Source organism: Sinocyclocheilus anshuiensis, unplaced genomic scaffold (assembly GCF_001515605.1).
Source record: "Sinocyclocheilus anshuiensis isolate Anshui unplaced genomic scaffold, SAMN03320099.WGS_v1.1 scaffold38, whole genome shotgun sequence".
Taxonomy (NCBI): Eukaryota; Metazoa; Chordata; class Actinopteri; order Cypriniformes; family Cyprinidae; genus Sinocyclocheilus; species Sinocyclocheilus anshuiensis.
This window is the reverse complement of record NW_015544213.1, coordinates 769,429-779,692: the sequence shown is the minus strand read 5'-3', so window position 1 is coordinate 779,692 and position 10,264 is coordinate 769,429. Positions and strand designations below refer to the sequence as shown.

General features: G+C 36.0%; 1 pseudogene; it reads right to left on the bottom strand.

The window, feature by feature from the left end:
• Positions 1–191: 191 nt before the first annotated feature.
• LOC107697140 (centrosomal protein of 85 kDa-like) overlaps positions 192–10,264 on the bottom strand; it is a 64,002-nt pseudogene continuing 53,929 nt past the window's right edge.

Here is a 10,264-nt window from a genome sequence, read left to right as displayed (position 1 = left end):
GTAAATATCTAAACATTTGTCATCTTGGTGCAAATGTGTGCGCAAAGCTTGACATGACCGCATCGCTGGACTTTACATTATCAACTATAAAAAAAAAATTGAGCTTGGGGTCAAAATGAACTTGCTGACACTTCTGAAACCATTCCGATCAAGCACAACGAATAAAAGAAACTTTGTACTGTAAATATCTAAACATTTGTCATCTTGGTGCAAATGTGTGCGCAAAGCTTGACATGACCGCATCGCTGGACTTTACATTATCAACTATAAAAAAAAAATTGAGCTTGGGGTCAAAATGAACTTGCTGACACTTCTGAAACCATTCAGATCAAGCACAACGAATAAAAGAAACTCTTAAAATACCTGAGTGAACAAGTTTTGCATTGATTTCGTCCATATTCCTAAATTTAACAAGGAATATATGTGTGTTATCTGGAGTATATAAAATGTCATGTGTGTTAGGAAGTCACAGGAAGTGCAGAACATTCCGTTTCCTGTCTGCCTTTGGAACTCAACATGTGCAACTTGCTCTGAACGGAGCCACAGCATTAAAAAAAGCAGCTCATATTTTATTCTAATTAAAAATAGTGAATCGGGTGTCCTGAATAGATTAACCTGGATTCCTCTGCCAGATTCAGATTTATTCTGAAATGGAACATTGCTAGCTTTTATGGAAGCACAAATATACTAAACCACACAAATGACACATCAGACACAAAACTCAGCTGAAGGACCTTTCAAATGCTGCTGTTCTTGTCGTTTTTTTTTTTTCGATGTAGAGAGTCCTGTACGTCGACCTGCGACCTGTAGCTGTTGGGTAAAGGATGGACAAGCTTCTTTGGGTAAAAAATCACTGACATCCATGAAGTTTGGAGGTACACAAACAGGAACACAAGGCACTTTAGGACACCAGTTGCTCTACTTCCCCCTCAAAGACGACTGAGAGGAACAATGTGAGGAACTCAACCTCAAGCAGTCTCAATAAATACATTAAAACATTCAAACTCCTTGAAAATTCAACGTCCACAAGAAAAAACTTGTAAAGACGTCCTTGTAAACTGGATTCACAGCTTGGTCCAACTTTTAGTAGTCAAAGACCTTGTTTGTTTCCATCAGGTTGACTTTATTTTCCCTTTATGAGCTCTGAGAGTGCCGTCTGTCCTGACGAGCTGGAAATGGAAGCCTCTGCAGAGTCGGGCCTCATTGCGTCACACAGTTTTCACCCATGTCCTGTGCGTAGCGGTCTGAGATGAGCGTCCGCAGCTCGTCAATGTCTTTCCTCAGCTGGCACACCTCCACCAGCTTGGCCCGCAAGCCGTCCTCCATCAGCGGCTTCTCACTCTCCTCCGCCGAGCAGCTCATAGCTGGAAAAAAAAACAAAAATTCTTTCTATTGGCTGATATATGACTTTATATATGGGTACTTTATCTGGTGCTGCAATTATAAAGTGCATTTATTCTTAATTATGAAAATGTTAATGTCTTTTAAATGACACATCATCACGTTTCACATTATATTGGCAAAGCTAAATGGGTGAAATTAAACAAACTAAACATGAATTAAAATTATGATGATACACTACTGTTCAAAAGTGTGAGGTTAGTAAGATTTTTTAATGTTTTTGAAAGAAATCTCTTGTGCTCATCAAGGCTGCATTCATTTAATCATAAATATAGTACAACAAATAATATTGTGAAATATTACTACAATTTAAAATAATTGTTTTCCATTTTAATATATTTTATTCCTGGGACGCAAAGCTGAATTTTCAGCATCATAACTCACATTATCCTTCAGAAATCATTCTAATATGCTGATTTACTGCTTTAATTTTTTTTTTATTATCATCAAAGATGAATATTTTTGTGGAAACTGATTGTTTGATGAATAGAAAGTTTAAAAGAACAGCATTAATTTAAAATATAAATCTTTTGTAACATTATAAAATGTCTTCACTGTTTTAATTGAATGCATGCTTGCTGAAAAGTATTAATTAAAAACAAATACATAAATAAATAACCTTACTGACCCCAAACTTAAAAAAACACACACCAATAATATAAAACCACTGTTGAATGTAATCTTAAGCAAATCTCAAAAGGAATATCCATTTTTCATACTGTACATTACAATGTTGTGATGTATAATTCGACTTGCAACATTTAAAACAATTGATTTTAGGGTTCTATTTTTAATAAAGAAGAAAACATTTAAATATGAAGTGAGAACTACAATATTAAATTTAAATGACTAATAATGCATTAATTAATTGATAATACTAAAGGTAAAGTGCTATATAAATTATATAGAGTGACTAGAGATGCACAGAATTATAATAATTTAATTTAAAGTCAAACAAGTTTATTCTGGATTACTAATAATGCAAATAAACATAAAACATTATAGACTACTGTAAAAAGATAATATGCTGCTAAGGCTAGAGTTTTATATGTATTTACATTTGATGCCAAGCAGCAGGGCCAGGTTGGGCTCTTTGCCTTGAGCTCTCTGTGTGAGGACACTGCACAGGCCCTTCAGATCCAGCAGACACAGGGACATCTCCTTCAACAGGGGCCCGGCCTCCTTCAGACAGGACCCGGGGCTCACATTCAGCGTCTCCTCGTCTGCCCGTCTTTGGTTCTGTGGAGATAAGAAAACACTTTTACACACTCGCAGCAGGGTGAACCAGGACAAAGCCTTTTAAGGGAACGTTCAGAGTTTAATTTGAAATTATGGAAGTACAATGAAGCCCTGGCTTGTCACATTTGCCACTGGAGATTTGAGAGAATGGTTATTTTCACCTTCAAATGCTATCACGGACACAAAGAATGTGTCTGAAGTGTTATTTCAGCATTTTGCGCTGCAGCGTGGGAAGAACTTTCAGAGTGTGGACTGTAACGTTGATGACGAAGCTTAACAATTGTGTGCGTCCTGATACAGATTACCAGTGTAACTCATTCCCACTTCTCGGAGCATATTCAAACAAGCGCCGCAAGAACAAATTCATAAGAAGCTGCTTGTGAAAGCTGTCCAAAACATTAAATACTGAGAAGTGGAATTGCTAGCACTTACACAGCAGGACTAAAGCAAGAGCGGAGGAGAAAGTGTGGCGTGATCTATTGGGGATGACGGGATAAAATCTGCACTTCAGGGGAGAACACTTGCTAATTCATTCACATCTAGCCAGAAGAGAACCGTTCTGTGTTGTACATTAGGACTAATAACAAATGGACTTTGTAGAAGATGCAGGATGTTCTCTTTTTCACACATGCGGTCATTATGAAATATTACTGGACAACATCAACCAACTTTGCAAGTCATTTCACACAACTAGAATGTAGTTAATTGACATTTAGTAGATGTTTGAAACTAATTATATTGCTAGAGCTTGTAAAATGTCCTAAAAGCCTATTAATTAGAGTCACAACAAAATGACACTAACTGCATAAAAAAAATCGAATAAAAAAATAACACAAACGCTACATCTGAAATCACACACTGATTTCACTACTATTGCACGACTGTTCAAACGTTTGGAGAGAGAATGTGAAGAGAGAACTAAAATATGAAATGAAGTTTAAATATGAATAATACTAAAAGTTATGAATTCAAATATGAATTGACTAGGGACACACAGAATTTGAATATCTTAATATCTAATTTACAGACAAACAGGATTATGTTGGATTATTTATAATGAAAAAAAAAAAAAAAAAAGTGCTGTGCTGCTAAAACTCTATTTAAATAATATTTTTATTCAGGATGAAGGATGCATTGAATAGGCAAAAAGACTAATTTTACAAAATGCAAAAAAATAAGAAATCAGGAAGGGGGCCAACACTTTTTCACACCACTGTATATATAATAATAATAAGAAATTACTGAATATATTAAAATGGAATATATTAAAATAGAAACAGCTATTTTAAACTGTAATAATATTTCACAATATTACTGTTTTTATTATTTATTTATTTTTTACTGTATTTTGATATTAATAAATGCAGACTTAAAATGCTCACCGGCCCCAAACTTTTGAACAGTTGTTTACATGAATGCTAGAAAAACCCATCTGTCAATGCAGATTTGGTTACTTCAATACAAAATATAAACCTACTCAAAAAAATGTTACGAATGTGTTGTAAAACTACTCTTATGTAACAGTTGCTTAGAAATGAAATACTAAGGTTCCAGGATCTGTGGTTTAAAAGCAGTTGTGAACTGCATTATGAGGGACCACCGCAGTCATCCTTTACATGGGATCTTTTATACTTGGTAATCAAACCTTACAATACTCGGTGGGTTTCGCATGAGAAGGCAAGTAAGAGCATCCTTGCTAATAATCTGGTGTCTGTGTGGCAGCGGTGTGATGTACGGCTCGGCTCCACCATTGTCTGTGTGGATCAGTGCGGCTGTATCACGCATGACTGCGGCTCTCTGCTCTCCCTCACCTTGAGACGGCGTGGTGAAAAATGATGTCCTGAATTCTAATGAGGGCCAGTTGGGTTATTCATGACTCGACTGCCATGGAAAAGCAGGGCAAGGAATTTAATGGCACAAAAATGAGCCTTCAATCAAGATTCTAACTTCCGTTACTAGGCTCATCTGTATCGTTTAGGATGAAAAAAACACTTTAGAGTCCCTTTGTGGGTGGTTTGGAGTGCCGTACCTGCTGAAGAGTTTTGGAGAGGGTTTCAAGTTCCTCCTCGCGTTCCAAGAGCTGTTTGCGGAGCTCCTGCGTGATTCCCCTCTCCCTCTGCAACTTCTTTTCCAGGGCCTGCAAGGAGGACGAAAGACAGCGGTTAGTGCATGTGCGTCTTAAGCAAGCATGCTGATTGCACAATTCAAAATAATCATCAACATGAAAGACACCGCCTCATCATCCATCCAATCCAAATCAGGATGCTTATCCTAAAGCTTCCACTACAAAAGGTAGAATATAACGTCTTACCGACATCTCTACAGTGAGTTTGTCAGTCTGCTGCTTCTGATTGTCGATCAGCTGAAACAAAAGGAATCACAGAGTGAATCATTTCACATGCCTTTGGTTTAAAACTGTTTAAGTGTGTCTTTTGTCTTAAAGGGATAGTTCACCCAAAAATGAATATTCTGTCATCATTTACTCACCCTCATGTCGTTCCAAACTTGTATGAGTTGCTTTCTTATGTTGAACACAAAAGAAGATATTTTGAAGATTGCTGGTAGGAAGGAAACGAGGGTGAGTAAATGATGACAGAATTTTCATTTTTGGGTGAACTATCCCTTTAAGACATACTACCTAGACAGCATTTTTGGATGTATACTCTATTAGCCAAAAGTCTGGAAACAATTCCAGATGATCTCAAAAATGTAGTCAAACATATATTGTACATATATGTATGTTTGTGTGTGTGTAAAAAATTCAAATTTTAATTCAAATTCAAATTGTGTAATTTGAATGCACAAAGGAGGAAAAGCAGCCAACTGGTATCCAAAATACCTTAAGGGATGCCTTTAAAATAAAATGAAATGAAATAAAATAATGTGTCTGAAGTGTTATTTCAGAATTTTATGCTGCAGTGTGGGAAGAACTTTGGACTGTAACATTAATAAATCAAAACATTTTTTTTTTTTTTATCAATCAGTGTTTGGTCACTTCCACTGATTCATTTCAATTTCTGGTTACTTCCATATGTGTTATTTCATAGTTTTGATAACTTCAATAATATTCTAAAAGGTGGGATATATTTAATAATATAGGATGACTAGGTGTTTCCAAACATTTGGCCAGTTTTCGTTTTATAACTACACAATTTTAAATTGTAATATTTCACAATATCACTGCTTGTACTGTATTTTGGTGAGCATTAGAAATATATATAAAAAACCTTATTATTAAAATCCAAACTTTTGACCGGTAGTGTATACGTTCTGTAATTAGTGTAAAAATTCAATCTACCAGAGATTTATTGATTATAATGTACTATAAGACATCCAAGGCGGAGACATCTGGAAATAAAAGCAGCAAATGATTACAATAATGTATTTTTTAAGCGTCATTAGGTGCATCATGGGAGATCAGTACCAGGCTGTTCTGGCTCTGTTGTTCTAACAGGCGTGTGTTTTCCCTTTCCAGCTGCTTCAGGTCCAGCATGGGCAGCCGTACTCCATCCTCCAAGCACTTCTCCACTTTCTCTTGTAGGCTACAAAGAGAAGTTTTATCATTCGTTCAGTAAAATGAAATAAGGCACAGAGAGAAATCCTAACAGATTCTCATTATTTATATCAAAGATGCTGTGGCCTTACATTATTTTTTCAGTCTGGATGATTGGCCTGATTTCATTCCCATGTTTACGGCAGGTTTTCTATGTTTTAATAAGAGTACTCGGCACTTTGATCTTCAGCTCACTTAACAAGTGGCTTTCAGAAAGGAAGCAAATCAAAAGCAATGCTTCTGGCTGTGAGCTCGTCTCAGAGTGAGTGTGTAAGTGCAGTACCTTCGAACAGCAGCCATAAGCTCTTTCTCCCGCTTGGATTGGGTCTCGATGAGGGCGTCTTTCTCCTGCAGCAGGGCTCGGTTTTCCTCCAGGGTTTTCTCCAGCTGGGCGACGGTATCCTCCAACGCCTGCTTCTTCCCCTGCACTTCCTGCAACTGAGACGCCACATGGACAGAGATGAGTACAGTAACGCTACTACACACCACAAACACTTTAAACACATTTAGAAACACCATTTTCTAATGTTTACTCAAATGTGAAATTTTATTTTGGCCGTGATCAGAATTTTTTTCTTGCTTTCAAGAAAATTGTTCCAATTGATGTTTAATTATGTAGACAACACAAGATACATTTAATTGAGAAGAAAAGACGACACGACTTGTTTTCAGAAACAAGTGAATTATTAAAATATGAGTAAATAAGTATTTAGTATATTTTATTTTATGTGTTTATTTCACTTATTTAAAAAAAACCTACTTGTTAATTGGATGTTTTAGCATAAACCTTACTAAATATTGTTAGATTTAAGCTTAAAGCAAGACAAAACTATTCGACAATGAGCTAGGAACACTAAAAAAAACAAAAACAAAACAAAAAACAAAATAAAATAATGTTCGTTTTGATTTGTTCAACCATTTTTGGTCACTACATAATTCCCATACTTTCATTTGTGAAATAAAATAAACTAATAAAATTAATTTATAATAAATTCAGTTTTTTATAATAAAGTCTTATACAAATGTATCTCGTTTAAAGGGTATTCTGATATTTGTACTGAAAAGGAAGACTAAAATATAAATGAGCATGATGATTTTATTAGTAAATTGTATTGCATTTAAGCCAATTTCAGCACAGAAAATGCAGGAAAAAAAATCAGCAGATGTCAAGCAGATCACTTAAACTGCACTGAAGTACTAAGCAGGTTAGAAAAATGTGACCCCAGACATTTGTTGTTGACTGTCAGATAATATTAATCCTCCTTACAGCTGTGCATACTAGTAAACTGTACAAAACAATGATTTAATAACCCACAAGTAAGATGATTCCCAACCATAAAGAAGAGCGTCTGTCACATCAGCAGCTGTTTGCGCTGATCTATTAGCAGAACACCGTGGGGACTGACATTGCTGTGTTGGTTTAGCATTGAAAGGAGACGTTAATTATGCCCTGATTAACTGAACTAAGATCACTTTTTATTTTTGGGGCTGACAATCAGATTTAAGGTTGAATAGGATGGTGATAAACTAGGAAAAAGTGGAATTTGAGGTGTTGGAATGATAATCAGAAAAAATAAGTTAAATGTAAAACACTGTGTAAAACACATGGCTAGTTTTTGCAGTTTAGGACTTTAGAATAAAGCTGGAGGATGGCCCGTACCTGCTGAGCCTGTGTCTGGACCTCGTCCAGTGAGGGCAGGTCTGCCAGGTACTTCTCCAGCGTCTCGACGCGCTGCTGCTTCTCTTGATTCTGTTCCTGTTCACGCTGGCACTTCTTCTTCAGACTGCTGATGTAGCGGTCACGTGTTTTCATCTGAACCCAAACACATCTTGTTACTCATTTACCAAGTGCATTACATACTCACAAATTTGTGCGTGAAATCTCTACAAAAGTTTTCACAAGCAAATCACAATTCACCAATAACCTTATGAACTTTACATTTATGAAAAATGTTCGAACAACTGAAACCACACATACGCCAAAATCACATGCGTTGGATGGCCTGTATAATAATAATAATATGATGTTAATTTTGAGAAAATGTCTGAGAAAAAAACGTGTAGAAAATAAATAAATAAATAAATAATATCACAAACAAATCACAATTCACCGATAACGTTCCTGCTAAAATTTATTCATAACTTACAAAGAAATTGTTCGCACAACTGAAACCACAAAAATCGCATAATAAAAATAAATAAATAATACTAATCCACGTGTCACATTATTTCTGAGAACATTTCTGAAAAGGGTAAATAAGTACATAACAATAAAAAAATTACTTTACTTCTTTCTATCTGAAATCATGAGATTAATTGTAAATGTCTTATTTCTAGCTTTTAACTGTAAGAAATAACTGTATATTTAAAAAAAATCAACAACGACAAACAAACAGACAGTTCTTTTGGTTTTAGTACAATGGCACAATAAAAGCACTTTTTTTTTTAAATTATGTATTTTATTGCTGTCTTTATAATATCAAACTTTATAACATAATACTATATTTCTCACATAGCATAATGTACAGCTGGCTAATGAGAGGTCTGTAATCTGTTTTGATGGTTTGGGTGTGTTTTATGCAAATAACTAACTTCAGGCATGTGGTCGCTCCAAATTCATTAACGATAAACAAAGAAAGAAGCTGTTCTGCACATACAAATCCAAAATAATCCATGCAATTATTCAAAATGGGATAACGTCCAAATATTTCAGTACTACACACGATGCTCATTCACATGTCTCACCTTCTCCTCCAGTTTCTTGATATCTTCAGTGTATTTCTGTGTGTTTTGTTTGAGAAATTCGCTGCGGTGGATGACCTCCAGCTCTGCCGCAGCTAATTTACGGCCCAGCTCTCCGTTCTCACAGCACAGGGGACTCACGCGCTCTGGCAGCTGGGACTTCGGACTCTGGCTGGATACTGAACTGTCATACGGAGAGTCCTAAATTAGTGGAAAGAGGCATCAGCGGTAGGTAAGTGACCTTTTTACTGCCATTAGGCAAGTATTTGACATTCATTATAAGGAGACATACCTTAGCTTTGAGCAGATATGAGTCATCATAGCGCCCCCTGTTGTTTTGGAGGACTTGTTGCGCCCTTAACTCGTTTTCCCTGATCCTCGCATGGAGTTGGAGGATTTGCTGCTTTTGCCTAGAAATTGCAAATCAGTAAGACACTCAATATTCACATTGATTTTATTGGCATTCACAGTCTGTTGCACAGTGCTGCTTCAGAGCATTTCTCTGGGGTTCCATGCGGAGAAGTTGTTTTAAAAACAAGCACACTGAAAAATTCCTTTTGAGAGAGAAGGACATGCTCGCTGGAGGCAGTTGCTGTGATGTGGCAGGCGCAACTACTTTCGTAAGAAATGTTTTTACACTGGTAATGACATTTTAAAGTGTGCTTGTTGCACTTGGTTTGGACATTTTCTGCCTTTGAGCAAAATAAGAGAGTGTGTGGTTAAACATTACTAGATCTAGGGTCCAGCATACTAAATACCAGCAAAATCAGAGAACTGATTCATTTTTTAATCAGTTAAAGGTGCTGCAAGTTATTTGTTGGGAAAATGTCCCTTTTTCCTGACGGAAATCACTGAATTACACTCTTAAAAATAAAGGTGCTTCACGATGCCATAGAAGAACCTTTTCGTCTAAATGGTTCCATAAAGAACCTTCAACATCTGAAGAGCCTTTCTGTTTCACAAAAGGTTCTTTGTGGCGAAAGAAGGTTCTTCAGAATATAAAAAGGTAAGAAAGAGATGGTTCTGTAAAGAACCTTTGACTGAATGGTTCTTTGTGGAACCAAAAATGGTTCTTCTATGGCATCGCTTGAAGAACCTTTTGAAGCACCTTTATTTTTAAGAGTGTAGATGTTCTGAAAGATATATGTCTGTGATTACCCTAGACTCTGTAAACATAAAACAATGTGGCCAAAAAATACCATATAATAATAATAACATATGTGACCCTGGAGCACAAAAGCAGTCTTAAGTCGCTGGGGTATATTTGTAGCAACAGCCAAAAATACATTGTATGGGTCAAAATTATTGATTTTTCTTTTATGCCAAAAA